Source organism: Theobroma cacao, chromosome 1 (genome assembly GCF_000208745.1).
Source record: "Theobroma cacao cultivar B97-61/B2 chromosome 1, Criollo_cocoa_genome_V2, whole genome shotgun sequence".
Lineage (NCBI taxonomy): Eukaryota > Viridiplantae > Streptophyta > Magnoliopsida > Malvales > Malvaceae > Theobroma > Theobroma cacao.
In genome coordinates, this window is record NC_030850.1 from 23530170 (window position 1) to 23549617 (window position 19448).

At 32.6% G+C, this 19448-nt stretch overlaps 1 long non-coding RNA gene across 1 annotated transcript; it reads right to left on the minus strand.

The window, feature by feature from the left end:
- On the minus strand, positions 4198–5866 carry LOC108660983. Its single transcript, XR_001926819.1, has 3 exons — positions 5826–5866; positions 5096–5169; positions 4198–4226 (listed from the first exon to the last, which is right to left on the minus strand). It is a non-coding gene; the product is annotated as an uncharacterized LOC108660983 (long non-coding RNA).

Below are 19448 nucleotides of genomic sequence, written 5' to 3' on the forward strand. Positions count from 1 at the left end.
TTCCTTATGATGATAATTTCATTTCAATTTAATCCTCTGTGATTGTGCTCCTTTGGATGATTTATCATTCAGGGGAAGAAGGGTGTTTGTGATGATTCATTAACAGCAAGTGAATTGTGAACACTGAAATATTGATATTATCTTGAAAATTTGATAATTTTTTGTTGTTTGGATGATTTTGTCAAAGATATTTGAAATTCCTTGTGTGGGCTTTTTAAAAATTTTGCACTCTTGTTAAAATGGTGATATTGACAGAACTGTTAGACTACTTTTAAACATATTAAAATATTCAAATCATATTTATTATTAATAATAAATAGTAATATTTTTATTAAATACTAAATGTTAAAAAAATTCTTTAAATAATAAAAAGGTATTATTTATTACATAAACATTTATTTATTTATTATTAATATAGTAATACAATAATATTTGTTATTGATAATATACAAAATATTATTATTTATTGTTAAAATATTAAAATATTTTTATTTTAATATTTAAAATACATTTATCAATTAAAATTAAATAAAATTAAACATTTATTTATATAATAATATTCCTGGCCTTAGAAATACTAGGGATGTCAATGGGTAGGGTACTTGTTAATTTTTAGGTACTCAAACCTAAACCCTATAAAAATAAACTGTCACGATCCGGAACTCTCATCGAGCCCATGACAACCGTCGCGAAGCCTCGATAGACATTCTTCGCCCCTAATGCCGATCGAAACCTCGCAAGGCTCTTGTATCATCTTTCACACTTCCCCGGTGAGCAATAGTTATCAAATATCGTAATTCGAAGGATTACAAGTCATTTCCAAATTAGAACATAACATATTGTTTTCTGGCTCACAAGGGCATTTTCGTCATTTTTTCATCGAAAATCTCAAAACTTGCTAAAAATGTAGTAGGTAAGTAGAAAATATATATTTAGTGATTTAAAACAAATTTAGTATCTAAAACATTCATTTGAGGTGAAAATTTGACCATTTGAATATAATAAAAATATTTAATAAAATAAACTATTTTCTTGTAAAATAATTTTTATAAAGCTATCGGTAAATAATTCTTATAGCGTAAAAGTTAATTATATTCATATATATTATGAAGCAAATAACCAAAGCATAAAATTACTTTTACAGTGACACATGGGCCCCCAACTAACCAATAAAGTGCGAGTCTATGAACCTACAATTTTGTCAATGCAAGGCTAATTGAAGCCCTTGATGCAATCGGCTATCTACCAGCTATCTCGAGCTTGAAATGTGGGGAATTGAGGGTGGTGAGATTATAAAATCCTAGTGAGTAAACAGACACCATCTAAACTATCTAAAGGCGAGTAAATGGAGACGAATTAAAATAAGTCATCATATTGTAATTTTATTACCTTTCAACTCATTTCAACCAAATAAATAAATAGGCTTATGATTTCCTGAAAAGCTTGGCTAGTGCCAAAAATCATTCTCATACTCAGTTATCAGGGATACCTTGATCGAGAGTTATCCCAACCGAGTCCGCCAAGGCTGTTAAATGTCTTTACATCCGAAATTTTAGTCATGCCTTAGCGTTGGTTGAGTCTCACTCTCACGCGGTGGTCCACTTGAAGTGCACTCAAATCTTTACCTCAGGAGATACTTCATCCAACATCTCCCCCCGGAGGTAAATATATAATTGGGTTACCGTGCCCCTCTCATAGGCAGTCCATGGAAACCCCCACCACTGTAGTGACTATGGATTATTTTATCTACCACATGATTTATAAAATCTTTTTCTGCATGACATGGCAATTTATCACAACCTAGCCTCTCAAGGCTGAATACACAGTAGAAATAATTCTAACACCAAAATCAGTTTAGCCATTCATGCTCATATATTGTCATAAGCCATTCAATTTAAAACCATAAATTTACAACACAAGCAGGCAGTCTCTAATTACTCTATTTTCAAAACCAGCATTCAATTTTCCAGAAAATTTATAAAATCATTTCATAAAATCATAATTTCTCCTAAAACATAGCAATTTACCATTTAAACCCACTTTTCATAAAATCACACAATTGTATAAAACTACTCTAGATAATTAAGACGATAATAAGTTTACTCACAGTTCTAGGAGTCGATGTACTCCTAATCCAGTCTCCAAGCATAATCTCTGTACTTTTACCAGTGTAATTTACTCACCACCTATCCACAATGTACAATACATAATTCACCACATCAATGCTTAACCATTATAAAATCAATTCAGGCTCGGTGTATACGCATGATATGATATGCAACTTATCCGACTACTGCTTAAATGCAGTGCTGACTTAATTCGACCTATTATTCGATTAAATGACAATTTTGTCCGATTTAGCTCCAAATTGCTCCATTTCATTTCTAATATTTCAATTTACCAAATACAATTCCAATAATCTAAAATTCAGCCTAACAACCCTCACAATTATTCTTGAAAATTTTGGCTATTGTGGTGCACAATCACTAAAAATTTTCCTATTCCATTTTCTCACCATAAATCATCATTTCATCAATTTTTCAACCAATTCACTTGATCACAAAATCAATTCATTACTTCTACACTTCACATAGGGTTCGGCCATTGAAGGTTCATGGGAAAAATGGATTCTTTTCTTGTTGTTTTGTTTCTAAAAATGCTTAACTAACTAAAAACACTAACATAACTTAGAATCAAATCAATCTAACATCATTCTCTCTCCATACCCATTTTGACCAGCCATGAATTCACCATGAAAGCATGTTTTTCAACCATGGAAATTAAGGGAAAATGCATGCATAAGGTAAGTCACTAGCAAAATCGAAGAAATTTTACGTTTGCTTGATCAAATCCTTGAATTCCAGCACTTTCTCTTTGATTTTTCCCACCTAGGGTTTGTTCTTCCTTTGTTTCTCTTCTCTTCTTGTTTGGCTGACCACTATGGGAGAAATGGGCTGATTTTTATGCCTTTTTATAAAGAAACAATAAAATAATAAAAGCATGACACATGGCATTTCCTTATTGGTTCAAACTTTAAATATTTGACTTTTAATTCTTTAATACTCCACCACACATTTCTCATGTTTATTCATTTCCATGATGAATAAAATTCCTTGGTCTTGACAAGTGTCGGGCGTGAAAATTTATCGATTTGCCCCTGAGGTGGTAAAATTACCATTTCGCCCCTATACTTTAAATTATACCGAAATTAAAATTTTTCACTTATAAACCTCAAATCATACTCTAATACTCAAATCATACTCCAATAAGTCAAATAGGGCCAAAAAAAATCTTTTCTAAAATTTTCATTTTGTCCTCAAGTGGCAAATGACCATTTTGCCCCTAGATAGTGAAAATTTCGGTTTGACTCTAAATTGATACTCGAACTCTGAATTACCTTTTTGAGTCATCCCTAGACTGTGAAACTCTTAATTTGACCTTAAAATCCCTATTTAATTAGTTCGAGGTATAAATCGACTTACTTGTACTTCTAAGCACAATACCGACTTTTAAATATTCTTCCGGGGCTGTTCAAATATGCAATCACTCTATCAATCTGATGTGTAACATGGTAGATAATTTAGGGCTGGGCTTGACAACACTACCTGTCACGACCCAAACTCCCCATCGAGCCCGTGACAACCGCCGCGAAGCCTCGACAAACATTCTTCACCCCGAATGTCGATCGAAACCTTACAAGGCTCTCGTATCAGCTTTCGCACTTCCCTGAAGAGCAATAGTTATCAAATAATCAAAATACGAAGGATTACAAATCATTTCCAAATCATAACATAACATATTATTTTTTTTTGGCTCACAGGGGCATTTTCGTCATTTTTTTTTCAAAAATCTCAAAACTTGCTAAAAATGTAGTAGGTAAGCAGAAAATATATATTTAATGATTTAAAAACAAAATAAGTATCTAAAACATTCATTTGAAAGTAAATTGTTAACAACTAGTACTATTCAAAAATAATCAATAAAATATTCTATTTTCTCATAAAATAAATTTTTATAGAAATATTCGTAAATAATTTTTCGCACATGAAAGTAAAGTAAAAATTGTATGAATAGAAATACAGATAACCAAAATATAAGTTTTGATCTGCAATGACACGTGGGCTCCAATTGACCAAGAGGATGTAAGACTGTGAACTCTTACTTTCTATAATGCAGTTCCGAGCTTAGTTCTCGTCCTACTCGACTATCTACAAACTGTCCTGAGCCTGAAAAATGTATAGGAAGAAGGGGTGAGATTTTATAATCCCAGTGAGTAAACAGATACCATCTAAAGTATCTAAAGCCGAGTAAATGGAGACAATTAAAATAAGTCATCATACTGTAATTTCATTACCTTTCAGTTCATTTCAACCAAATAAAATCAATCCATATAAATCGAGTAATCAACTTGGCTTATGAATTTCTTAAAACTTTGGCTCGTGCCAAAACTCATACTCGGTGATACCTTGCGCAGGGCATCCAACCGAGTCCGCCAAGGCTGTTAAAATTTTGTATACACTTAAAATATATTTTTAGTTTGAGAAAAATACAGCCGTTCCTTGGCGTTGGCTGAGTTCCCCTTCACGTGGTGGTTTGGCGTGAAGTGAACCCTAAGCTTTACCCCAGGAGATACCCTACGCGCCTCTCCGTTCGAGGTAATAATATAATGGAGTTTACCGTGCCCCTCTAATAGGCTGGTCCACGGAACCCCCTCTGCAGTAAATAATTAATATATAATCCACCAATCAATAAAATTCATTCTAGCATGACATGGCAATTTATCGCAACCTAGCCTCTCAAGGCTGAATACACAGTATAAATAATTCTAACACCAAAATCAGTTTAGCCATTCATGCTCATTTATTGTCATAAGCCATTCAATTCAAAACCATAAATTTGCAACACAAACTAGCAGTCTCCAATTACTCTATTTTCAAAACCAATATTCGATTTTCCAGAAAATTTATAAAATCATTTTATAAAATCACAATTTCTCTTAAAACATAGCAATTTACCATTTAAACCCATTTTTCATAAAATCACACAGTTGTATAAAACTACTCTAGATAATTAAGACGATAATAAGTTTACTCACAGTATTAGGAGTAGAAATACTCCTATCTTCCGCCCTCGGGTGCAGTCTCTTACCCGAAACAATTGACTCACCACCTATCCATAATCCATGACACAAAATTCAATAAATTGTGTCAATTTATCATAAATTATTTCAGGCTCTTATCCATGCGTATGCACTAGATAGGATTTGAAATGTCTAGACAATCGCTTAATTGCGGTGTCCGACCTAACTCGCCTATACACGGTGTAAATTCCTAAAATCCCCAATTCGACTCCAATTCCATCCATTTCAATTTCAATTATCCAATTATATCCACAATACCTCAATGACTGTGAATTTGGTCCAATTTATCAGTCCGGACTATAAATTACGCTTTTACCCCTAGTGGGTAAAAATTTCAATTTATTGCACCGAAAATTCCCATTTAATTTCCAACCTCATAATTCATCATTTTTCCACCCAATTCTCTTAAAATAAAGTCAACCTCATCCTCACATACCATTGGCTAGATTCGGCCTAGAGAAATTCATGGAGAAGATAAATATTTTTCTTGTTGTTTTACTCATAAACATGCTAAACTAACACTAAACACTAACATAGCTCAAAATCAAATTTATCTAACAACTTTCTCTCTCTAAACCCATATGACCAGAATTGAAATCATCCTCAAATCACATGATTCAACCATGAAAAATGATGGGAAATGCATGGGAAAGGTAAAGCACAAGACAAATTTAAGAAATGTTACCTTTTTTCACTTGATTTTTGAATTTCCACCTATTTTCCCTTTAAATTTCTTGGCTAGGGTTTTATTTTCTCCTTTCTCTCTCTTGTTTCTTGCTTGGCCGAATGTTGAAGAAGAAGAATGGGTTATGGGCTGATTTTTTTATGCCTTTTTATTGTTTAATGAAATAATATTATTTTATTCATATTTTAAATATTTTATTAATTCATTTTTTTTTCTAGCCATCCACTTGTCCTACTTTTTCCACCATGCATTCCCTTTGACTTATCCAAGTCTTAAGTGAAATTTCCAGATTTTTCCAAAGTTTTGGTGGAGCAAATTTTTCAAAATTACACTTTTGCCCCCGAACTTTTCAAAAATTACATTTTTACCCCAAAAATTGAAAATTTGCCATAATGCATAATTTTCACTCCTCATACTCATTTCACACTCCAAATAATTAAATTTGATCAAAATCCTTTCAAAAATTAAATTTTTTATTTCAGATGGCAAAATTACCCTTTTACCCTTTTACTCCAAATTATACCAAAATTAAAATTTTTCACTTCTAAACCTCAAATCTTACTCCAATAAGTCAAATGGGGCCAAAAATCTTTTTTAAAAATTTTCATTTTGTCCCCAGGTGTCAAATGACCAGTTTACCCGTAGATAACGAAAATTTTGGTTTGACTCCAAATTGATCCTCAAACTCTGAATCACCATATAAAACCATTCTGGGACTTTAAAATTCTTAATTTCATTGTGAATTCTCTATTTGATCTAGTTCGAGGTTTAACTCAACTTTGTTGTACCTCTAGGTACAATACCGACTTTTGTAAATTTTTCGAGACTCTCCTAGCATGCAAACATGCTATCCATCACATGTATGTCATCATAAATATTTTTATAGAGTTGGGCTTGTCATCTTCTCCCCCACTTGGATCAACCATATGATCCTTCTTCTTGATTGACTTCGACATCCGGCTAAATATTAATATTTTAATATTATTTTATTCTAAAAATTTTATCTTGTCTCCTTGGTACCCAAAATACCTTATTATACCTCACTTGACTTCCAAATCGCCTTTTATCTCACAAATTCTCCTCCGATAAAATTATTACTATTTTACTATTATTTTCTCACTTGCAAAATATTTTATCCTAAACTACTTCTTTCATCTTTTATCACTTCTAAACATATTAATTAACCTCAATTTGTATTCGATCAACTTTATTTATCACCATATCAAAGTATGGGGTATTTCACTACCCCCCTTAAAATAAAATTTTGTCCTCAAAATTTCACTTATCAAACTTAAAGAAAAGGCGGGGTATTATCTTTTTATTCGATGCTTAACTTCTCCTGTTATCTCCTTTATAGGGAATCTTGAGTTGCTCCTCGTATTTATTTCCAACTCAACTTGAATACTTTACTTATATCTATTATTACCCTTTAGAATTTGATTAGCAATAATCCTCTCAATCATGAGTCTTTATGTCATTTAGGATTATACTAGGTGGTTTCCCAAGATAAAGAGTCTACACAGTCTCTTATCTATAATCGGTGCTGCAGTCACTGACTATAAACAAGACTCTACGTCAACTTCACTATTCCGCTGTTTACCACAAGAATTGCTTCATTTAATCATTTTTCATTCAATTGAGTTAATACAAGAATTATATATCCTTGTAGTAATCCTTTATAGTACTCATTTTCTATGCCACCATCGTAATCCTTTATTCACAAATTCGTTACTTAACATTGATGTCCCTTCTCATTAATCTTCCATCCTCTTTGTTCTTAAGATTTGACTTTGATCAATACATTATTGATCTTAATACTCCACAAGGTAATTTATTTCAATGTAGCCGTCGGAATCTACTTAATTAAAACAAATCTTTTACTTTTGGAGTTACTACCTTAGTCATTCTCAACGGCTTGACTCATTTTTGAGTCTATACCACAATTAGCAAAGTAAATTTTCTATCACAAATGCATGATCCGGATACTGACCCCAACATATCTATATTATTTATGTGATATGCCACAGTTATGCCTTAGGGCATATTTCATTACCAATATTCACATATCTTTACCATGATAATTTCTCGAATAAATTAAAACTTGTGGGGAAAAACATACTTTACAATTTATATCTCCCTCTATAAGCATCTCCAAAAATCCTCATGTCCTAGGTCCCACCTTAGGACAATCTTCCCATATGGTTCAATAGATCACAACTTCATCACACACCTAATGATTCATTATTTATAGCATCCCACTATTCTCATAGTCGTAACCGATTATATTTCTCATCTTAAAATTTTACGGTATCATCTTCTAATTGCCTCCATACTCAAATTTATAATCCTTGACTTAACCTCGTTAATTGGTGATCAATTCATAGTACTACAAGATTTAATCATTGTTAAATCTAATAATTGCTGGTGTAAAGCCCGACCTTATAAAATACTTGTCATGACATACATGTGATGGATAGCATGTTTGCATGCTAGGAGAGTCCCGAAAAATTTACAAAAGTCGATATTGTACCTAGAGGTACATCAAAGTTGATTTAAGCTTCGAACTAGATCAAATAGGAATTTTAAGGTGAAATTAAGAGCTTCACAGTTCAGGGATGACTCAAAATGGTAATTCGAAGTTTGAGGATTAATTTGGAGTCAAACTGGAATTTTCATAACCTAGAAGCAAAACGGTCATTTTGCCACCCGAGGTTAAGATATGAGTGTTGGATGAAATTTTTGATTAAGATTGATCAAGATTGACTATTTAGAACATAATTTGAGGTTTAGAAGTGAAAAATTTTAATTTCGGTATAATTTAGATTATAAGGGTAAATTGGTAATTTTGCCACCCTAAGGGCAAAATTGTAATTTTCCACCACCAGGACATTTGTCCAGCACATGGTCTCCCCTTATCCTCATTTTGACCTTTGACTAATCTTGTGGTGGAGATAAAAGGTTTAAAATTTTTAAAGTTTTAAAAATAGACCAATAAGAAAATGACAAGTGTCAAGCTTAGGATATTTTATTATTTAACTTAAAAATCAGCATAAATCAGCCCATTATCTCTCCAAAAATTCGGCCAAGCAAGGAAGAGAGGGAAAGAAAGGAAGAACAAACCCTAGGTGAAGAAATTCAAGAGAAAAAGTGTGAAAAATCAAGGAAAACAAGTGAAAAAGGTAGGATTTTTCAACTTAAGCTTGAAATCTATTTTCCTTAAGCATTTCTCCTTATTTTCCATGCTTAAATTACATGTTTTCATGATGAATTCATGGCTGGTCAAAATGGGTAAGGAAAGAGAAAAATGTTGGATTGATTTGATTTTAAGATACGTTAGTGTTTTTAGTTAGTTTAGCATATTTAGAAAGAAAACAACAAGAAAATAATTCATTTTCTCCAACAACCATTAATGGCTGAATTTACCATGTGTTGAGTGAGGATGAATTTGATTTTTATTCTAGGCGAATTGGTTAGAAAATGATGAATTATGGTGTGGAAAAGTAGTAGAAAAAATCATGGTGTTAATGCACCATTATTGGCCGAAAATTTTAAGAAGAAAAATGAAGATAGTTTTGCCAAATTTTAGGTTATTTGATTTGAGTTTGGTGAACTAAGATATTGGAAAAGAATTGGAACAATTTGGAGTAATTTGGGATTAAATTGGACACGTTAGTAATTTAATCGGGTGATAGGACGAATTAGGCCAATATCAAAATTTAGATGGTTATTAGTGCATTTTGCATTCCATATCATGCATTAGTAGTCTAAATTAGTTTAATTTTGATTTAGTACCAATGTAGTGAATTTCTCGATTTTGTACTAAGTCAAGGTGGTGAGTCGTTCGATAAAGGCAAGAAAATTACACCCGAGGACCAGTAGTCTAAGTATTTCAAGAATCTGCACTCTAGACGTAGTGAGTAACCTTACCATCATTTTAATTATCTAAAGTATGTTTTTAATCGATTTTCATGAAATTTTTTGAAAATGAAATTAAATGGTAAATCTTGAGTTTTACAAACAAAATGTATCTACATGAAAAGATTTTATAAATTGTTTTAAAATTGAATGATGATTTTGAAAAATAGAGTAATTGGAGATCACTTGTTATGAATTAAATTTATAAATCTAATGGCTTATGACAATATTTGCATGAATGACTGAATTGGTATTGGTGTTGAAATATATGAAATGTGTATTTAGCCTTGAAAGGCTGTGAATTATAATAATTGCCATGGCATGCTAGAATGAATTTTATTGATTGGTGGATTATATATTAATTAATCACTGCAGTAGGGGGTTTCTATGGACAAGCCTTTTAAAAGGGCACCACAAACCCCTTTATATTCTTACCTCGAACGGAGAGGCGCGTAGGGTATCTCCTAGGGTAAAGCTTAGGGTTCACTTCATGCCAAACCATCATGTGAGGGGGAACTCAGCCAACGCCAAGGAACGATTGTATTTTTCTCAAACTAAAAATATGTTTTACGTGTATGTGAATTTTTAACAGCCTTGGCGGTCTCGGTAGGATGCCCAGGCCAAGGTGTCTCCGAGAATGGATTTATGGCACAAGCCTAGTTTTTATGAGATTCATAAGCCTCTTTACGTATTTTGAATGAAATGTGTTCTAATACTGTGACCCAGTTTACGAGGATTTACTTTATTGTCTCCATTACTCAACTCTAGATGTTTATGATGATGTCTGTTTACTCATTGAGATTTTATAATCTCACCACCCTTATTTCCATCCATTTCAAGTTTAGTATAGACTGTAGATAGCTAATCTCATCATGGACTACCGTTGGATCTGCATTTTCCAAATTGTATGTTCACAGTCCTCTTTACTTTTGTTTATTCGGGGGCCCTCTTGTTATTGTAAATTAAATTAAATAGTTTGGCTTACTGTATTACAGTATGTATAAATTTATTTAGTTTTTAAGCTACAAAAATTATTTACAGATAACTCTAAAAATATTATTTCATAAGAAAATAGAATATTTTACTTAATATTTCCTTTATTTTTCTATTATATCCAAATAAGCATAATTTCGTTCTAAATGAAGATTTTAGACTTTAAAACTCGCTTTGATTATGAATTATATGTTTTGTACTCGTATATTACATTTTAGCTGGTTTCAAAACTTTTTGAGAAAAATGACTAAAATACCCCTGTGAGACAAAAATTATTATTTTATTTATTTTGAGTTGGAAACAGCTTAAAATCTTCTAGAACATGATTTTCGGCAACGGTTACTCACGAGGGAAATAAGATACTGAATTAAGCCTTGTGGGTCCCGGTTGGCATTTCGGGAAATGAGTGTCTATTGGGGTACCGCTGCGATTGTCACGGGCTCAAGGGGAGTACCGGATCATGACAGTTGGAACCATTAATGGCTTCCTATTTCAACCTTCAGTACTTATTTAAAATAATTGATCTTGCCACTAAGATAATTATTCATCCTCAATACTTATATTACTAATCTACCTTTGTCATACTAAAAGATTTTTATACTCCTTTTGTCATTTAAACAGCTACTCCATCATCCATTTATATTATACAAGACAAAAGTCAACTCTTAAGCCTTTTACACAAGGGATTATTATCCTTCTTATACTACATCTGCCTAAGATTACAGTATTACAAGCTTTAACAAGGCACTTAACATCTTTAGGATCATTATCATCTTGATCCTTTTTCGAATCCATTTCAAGTTTTCCCTTTTTCTTCTCTTGCCATTTACTTACATTGCTCCCACAGCTTGGGGGAGAATGTCTAACGACAATCACTTAATCTCTTATACACCTTGAAATCAAAGAGGTCTCTATATGTAGACTCATGCATTCTATTCGACCTAACCTAACTTAACTCAGGGCCATGCAGTGTTAGTGTGGATTTCTTAAAAGAACTTTAAAAACAAAAACTTTAAAATTCAAAGCTTTAAAACCAAAATCTCTTATCTTTAAACCAAGCTCTGATACCACTATAATTGTCACGACCCGAAACTCTCATCCAAGCTTGTGACAACAGCCGCAAAGCCTCGACAGACATTCTTCGTCCCGAATGCCGATCAAAACCTCGTAAGGCTCTCGTATCAGCTTTCACACTTCTCCGATGAGCAATAGTTATTAAATATCGTAATTCGAAGGATTACGAGTCATTTCCAAATAAGAACATAACATATTGTTTTCTGGCGCACAGAGGCATTTTCGTCATTTTTTCATCAAAAATCTCAGAACTTGCTAAAAATGTAGTAGGTAAGCAGAAAATATATATTTAGTGATTTAAAACAAATTAAGTACTAAAACGTTCATTTGAAGTGAAAATTTGACCATTTGAATATAATAAAAATATTCTATAAAATAAACTATTTTCTTGTAAAATAATTTTTATAAAGCTATCGGTAAGTAATTCTTATAGCGTAAAAGTTAATTATATTCATATATACTATGAAGCAAATAACCAAAGCATAAAATTACTTTTACAGTGACACGTGGGTGCCCAACTAACCAATAAGGTGCGAGTCTGTGAACCTACAATGTTGTCGATGCAAGGCTAACTGAAGTCCTTAAGGCAATCGGCTATCTACCGGCTATCCCGAGCCTGAAATGTGGAGAATTGAATGTGGTGAGATTATAAAATCCCAGTAAGTAAACAAACATTGTCTAAACTATCTAAATGCGAGTAAATGGAGACGAATTAAAATAAGTCATCATACTGTAATTTCATTACCTTTCAACTCATTTCAACTAAATAAATAAATAGGCTTATGATTTCCTAAAAAGCTTGGCTAGTGCCAAAAATCATTCTCATACTCAGTTATCAGGGATACCTTGATCGAGGGTTATCCCAACTGAGTCCGCCAAGGCTGTTAAATGCCTTTACATCTGAAATTTTAGCCATGCCTTGGCGTTGGCTGAGTCTCACTCTCACGCGGTGGTCCACGTGAAGTGCACTCAAATCTTTACCTCAGGAGACACTTCATCCAACATCTCCCCTTCGAGGTAAATATATAATTGGATTACCGTGCCCCTCTCATAGGTAGTCCATGGAAACCCCCACCACTGTAGTGACTATGGATTATTTTATCTACCACTTGATTTATAAAATCTTTTTTACATGACATGGCAATTTATCGGCAACCTAGCCCCTCAAGGCTGAATACACAGTACAAATAATTCCAACACCAAAATCAGTTTAGCCATTCATGCTCATATATTGTCCTAAGCCATTCAATTAAAACTATAAATTTGCAACACAAGCAGGTAGTCTCCAATTACTCTTTTTCCAAAACCAGTATTCAATTTTCAATAAAATTTATAAAATCACAATTTCTACTAAAATATAGCAATTTACCAATTAAACCCATTTTTCATAAAATCACATAAACGAATTAAAATTCACTTCAGATAATTAAGACGATAATAAGTTTTCTCACAGTTCTAGGAGTCGATTTACTCCTAATCTCAGTCTTCAAGCACAATCTCTGTACTTTTACCGTGTAATTTACTCACCACCTATCCAAATGTACAATACATAATTCACCACATCAATGCTTGACCATTATAAAATCAATTTAGGCTCGGTGTATATGCATGATATGATATGCAACTTATCCGACTACCGCTTAAATGCGGTGCTGACCTAATTCGGCCTATTACCCGATTAAATGACAATTTTGTCCGATTTAGCTCCAAATTGCTCCATTTCATTTCTAATATTTCAATTTACCAAATACAATTCCAATAATCTAAAATTCAGCCTAGCAACCCTCACAATTATTCTTGAAAATTTTGGCTATTGTGGCGCACGATCACTAAAAATTTTCCCATTCCATTTTCTCACCATAAATCATCATTTCATCAATTTTTCAACCAATTCACTTGATCACAAAATCAATTCATTACTTCTACACTTCACATAGGGTTCGGCCATTGAAGGTTCATGGGGAAAATGGATTCTTTTCTTGTTGTTTTGTTTCTAAACATGCTTAACTAACTAAAAACACTAACATAACTTAGAATCAAATCAATCTAACATCATTCTCTCTCCACACCCATTTTGACCAGCCATGAATTCACCATGAAAGCATGTTTTTCAACCATGGAAATTAAGGGAAAATGCATGGATAAGGTAAGTCACTAGCAAAATCGAAGAAATTTTACGTTTGCTTGATCAAATCCTTGAATTCCAGCACTTTCTCTTTGATTTTTCCCACCTAGGGTTTGTTCTTCCTTTGTTTCTCTTCTCTTCTTGTTTGGCTGACCACTATGGGAGAAATGGGCTGATTTTTATGCCTTTTTTTAAAGAAACAATAAAATAATAAAAGCATGACACATGGCATTTCCTTATTGGTTCAAACTTTAAATATTTGACTTTTAATTCTTTAATACTCCACCACACATTTCTCATGTTTATTCATTTCCATGATGAATAAAATTCCTTGGTCTTGACAAGTGTCGGGCGTGAAAATTTATCGATTTGCCCCTGAGGTGGTAAAATTACCATTTCGCCCCTATACTTTAAATTATACCGAAATTAAAATTTTTCACTTATAAACCTCAAATCATACTCTAATACTCAAATCATACTCCAATAAGTCAAATAGGGCCAAAAAAAATCTTTTCTAAAATTTTCATTTTGTCCTCAAGTGGCAAATGACCATTTTGCCCCTAGATAGTGAAAATTTCGGTTTGACTCTAAATTGATACTCGAACTCTGAATTACCTTTTTGAGTCATCCCTAGACTGTGAAACTCTTAATTTGACCTTAAAATCCCTATTTAATTAGTTCGAGGTATAAATCGACTTACTTGTACTTCTAAGCACAATACCGACTTTTAAATATTCTTCCGGGGCTGTTCAAATATGCAATCACTCTATCAATCTGATGTGTAACATGGTAGATAATTTAGGGCTGGGCTTGACAACACTACCCCTCTTAAAATAAAATTTTGTCCTCAAAATTTCACTTATCAAACTCAAAGAAAAGGCGAGGTATTATCTTTTTATTCGATGCTCAACTTCTCCTGTTATCTCCTTTATAGGGAATCTTGAGTTGCTTCTCATATTTATTTCCAACTCAACTTGAATACTTTACTTATATCTATTATTACCCTTGAGAATTTGATTAGCAATAATCCTCTCAATCATGAGTCTTTATGTCATTTAGGATTATACTAGGTGGTTTCCCAAGATAAAGAGTCTACGCAGTCTCCTATCTATAATCGGTGCTGCAGTCACTGACTATAAACAAGACTCTACGTCAACTTCACTATTCCGCTGTTTACCACAAGAATTGCTTCATTTAATCATTTTTCATTCAATTGAGTAAATACAAGAATTATAAATCCTCGTAGTAATCTTTTATAGTACTCATTTTCTATGCCACCATCGTAATCCTTTATTCACAAATTCGTTACTTAACATTGATGTCCCTTCTCATTAATCTTCCATCCTCTTTGTTCTTAAGATTTGACTTTGATCAATACATTATTGATCTTAATACTCCACAAGGTAATTTATTTCAATGTAGCCGTCGGAATCTACTTAATTAAAACAAATCTTTTACTTTTGGAGTTACTACCTTAGTCATTCTCAACGGCTTGACTCATTTTTGAGTCTATACCACAATTAGCAAAGTAAATTTTCTATCACAAATGCATGATCCGGATACTGACCCCAACATATCTATATTATTTATGTGATATGCCACAGTTATCCCTTAGGGCATATTTCATTACCAATATTCACATATCTTTACCATGATAATTTCTCGAATAAATTAAAACTTGTGGGGAAAAACATACTTTACAATTTATATCTCACTCTATAAGCATCTCCAAAAATCCTCATGTCCTATGTCCCACCTTAGGACAATCTTCCCATATGGTTCAATAGATCACAACTTCATCACACACCTAATGATTCATTATTTATAGCATCCCACTATTCTCATAGTCGTAACCGATTATATTTCTCATCTTAAAATTTTACGGTATCATCTTCTAATTGCCTCCATACTCAAATTTATAATCCTTGACTTAACCCCATTAATTGGTGATCAATTCATAGTACTACAAGATTTAATCATTGTTAAATCTAATAATTGCTGGTGTAAAGCCCGACCTTATAAAATACTTGTCATGACATACATGTGATGGATAGCATGTTTGCATGCTAGGAGAGTCCCGAAAAATTTACAAAAGTCGATATTGTACCTAGAGGTACATCAAAGTTGATTTAAGCTTCGAACTAGATCAAATAGGAATTTTAAGGTGAAATTAAGAGCTTCACAGTTCAGGGATGACTCAAAATGGTAATTCGAAGTTTGAGGATTAATTTGGAGTCAAACTGGAATTTTCATAACCTAGAAGCAAAACGGTCATTTTGCCACCCGAGGTTAAGATATGAGTGTTGGATGAAATTTTTGATTAAGATTGATCAAGATTGACTATTTAGAACATAATTTGAGGTTTAGAAGTGAAAAATTTTAATTTCGGTATAATTTAGATTATAAGGGTAAATTGGTAATTTTGCCACCCTAAGGGCAAAATTGTAATTTTCCACCACCAGGACATTTGTCCAGCACATGGTCTCCCCTTATCCTCATTTTGACCTTTGACTAATCTTGTGGTGGAGATAAAAGGTTTAAAATTTTTAAAGTTTTAAAAATAGACCAATAAGAAAATGACAAGTGTCAAGCTTAGGATATTTTATTATTTAACTTAAAAATCAGCATAAATCAGCCCATTATCTCTCCAAAAATTCGGCCAAGCAAGGAAGAGAGGGAAAGAAAGGAAGAACAAACCCTAGGTGAAGAAATTCAAGAGAAAAAGTGTGAAAAATCAAGGAAAACAAGTGAAAAAGGTAGGATTTTTCAACTTAAGCTTGAAATCTATTTTCCTTAAGCATTTCTCCTTATTTTCCATGCTTAAATTACATGTTTTCATGATGAATTCATGGCTGGTCAAAATGGGTAAGGAAAGAGAAAAATGTTGGATTGATTTGATTTTAAGATACGTTAGTGTTTTTAGTTAGTTTAGCATATTTAGAAAGAAAACAACAAGAAAATAATTCATTTTCTCCAACAACCATTAATGGCTGAATTTACCATGTGTTGAGTGAGGATGAATTTGATTTTTATTCTAGGCGAATTGGTTAGAAAATGATGAATTATGGTGTGGAAAAGTAGTAGAAAAAATCATGGTGTTAATGCACCATTATTGGCCGAAAATTTTAAGAAGAAAAGTGAAGATAGTTTTGCCAAATTTTAGGTTATTTGATTTGAGTTTGGTGAACTAAGATATTGGAAAAGAATTGGAACAATTTGGAGTAATTTGGGATTAAATTGGACACGTTAGTAATTTAATCGGGTGATAGGACGAATTAGGCCAATACCAAAATTTAGATGGTTATTAGTGCATTTTGCATTCCATATCATGCATTAGTAGTCTAAATTAGTTTAATTTTGATTTAGTACCAATGTGGTGAATTTCTCGATTTTGTACTAAGTCAAGGTGGTGAGTCGTTCGATAAAGGCAAGAAAATTACACCTGAGGACCAGTAGTCTGAGTATTTCAAGAATCTGCACTCTAGACGTAGTGAGTAACCTAACCATCATTTTAATTATCTAAAGTATGTTTTTAATCGATTTTGATGAAATTTTTTGAAAATGAAATTAAATGGTAAATCTTGAGTTTTACAAACAAAATGTGTCTACATGAAAAGATTTTATAAATTGTTTTAAAATTGAATGATGATTTTGAAAAATAGAGTAATTGGAGATCACTTGTTATGAATTAAATTTATGAATCTAATGGTTTATGACAGTATTTGCATGAATGACTGAATTGGTATTGGTGTTGAAATATATGAAATGTGTATTTAGCCTTGAAAGGCTGTGAATTATAATAATTGCCATGTCATGCTAGAATGGATTTTATTGATTGGTGGATTATATATTAATTAATCACTGTAGTAGGGGGTTTCTATGGACCAGCCTTTTAAAAGGGCACGACAAACCCCATTATATTCTTACCTCGAATGGAGAGGCGCATAGGGCATCTCCTGGGGTAAAGCTTAGGGTTCACTTCATACCAAACCATCATATGAGGGGAAACTCAACCAAAGCCAAGGAACGACTGTATTTTTCTCAAACTAAAAATATGTTTTACGTGTATGTGAATTTTTAACAGCCTTGGCGGTCTCGGTAGGATGCCCCGGCCAAGGTGTCTCCGAGAATGGATTTATGGCACAAGCCTAGTTTTTATGAGATTCATAAGCCTCTTTACGTATTTTGAATGAAATGTGTTCTAATACTGTGACCCAGTTTACGAGAATTTACTTTATTGGCTTCATTACTCAACTCTAGATGTTTATGATGATATCTGTTTACTCATTGAGATTTTATAATCTCACCACCCTTCTTTCCATCCATTTCAAGTTCAGTATAGATTGTAGATAGCTTATCTCATCAAGGACTACCGTTGGATCTGCATTTTCCAAACTATAGGTTCACAGTCCTCTTTACTTTTGTTTATTCGGGGGCCCTCTTGTTATTGTAAATTAAATTAAATAGTTTAGCTTATTGTATTACTATATGTATAAATTTATTTAGCTTTTAAGCTACAAAAATTATTTACAGATAACTCTAAAAATATTATTTCATAAGAAAATAGAATATTTTACTTAATATTTCCTTTATTTTTCTATTATATCCAAATAAGCATAATTTCGTTTTAAATGAAGATTTTAGACTTTAAAACTCACTTTGATTATGAATTATATGTTTTGTACTCGTATATTACATTTTAGCTGGTTTCAAAATTTTTTGAAAAAAATGACTAAAATACCCCTGTGAGACAAAAATTATTATTTTATTTATTTTGAGTTGGAAACAGCTTAAAATCTTCTAGAACATGATTTTCGGCAACGGTTACTCAGGAAGGAAATGAGATACTGAATTAAACCTTGTGGGTCCCGGTTGGCATTCCGGAAAATGAGTGTCTATCGGGGTACCACTGCGGTTGTCACGGGCTCGAGGGGAGTATCGGGTCGTGACAGTTGGAACCATTAATGGCTTCCTATTTCAACCTTCAATACTTATTTAAAATAATTGATCTTGCCACTAAGATAATTATTCATCCTCAATACTTATATTACTAATCTACCTTTGTCATACTAAAAGATTTTTATACTCCTTTTGTCATTTAAAGAGCTACTCCATCATCCATTTATATTATACAAGACAAAAGTCAACTCTTAAGCCTTTTATACAAGGGATTATTATCCTTCTTATACTACATCTGCCTAAGATTACAGTATTACAAGCTTTAACAAGGCACTTAACATCTTTAGGATCATTATCATCTTGATCCTTTTTCGAGTCCGTTTCAAGTTTTCCCTTTTTCTTCTCTTGCCATTTACTTACATTGCTCCCACAGCTTGGGGGAGAATGTCTAACAACAATCACTTAATCTCTTATACACCTTGAAAACGAAGAGATCTCTATATGCAGACTCATGCATTCCATTCGACCTAACCTAACTTAACTCGGGGCCATACAGTGTTAGTGTGGATTTCTTAAAAGAACTTTAAAAACAAAAACTTTAAAATTCAAAGCTTTAA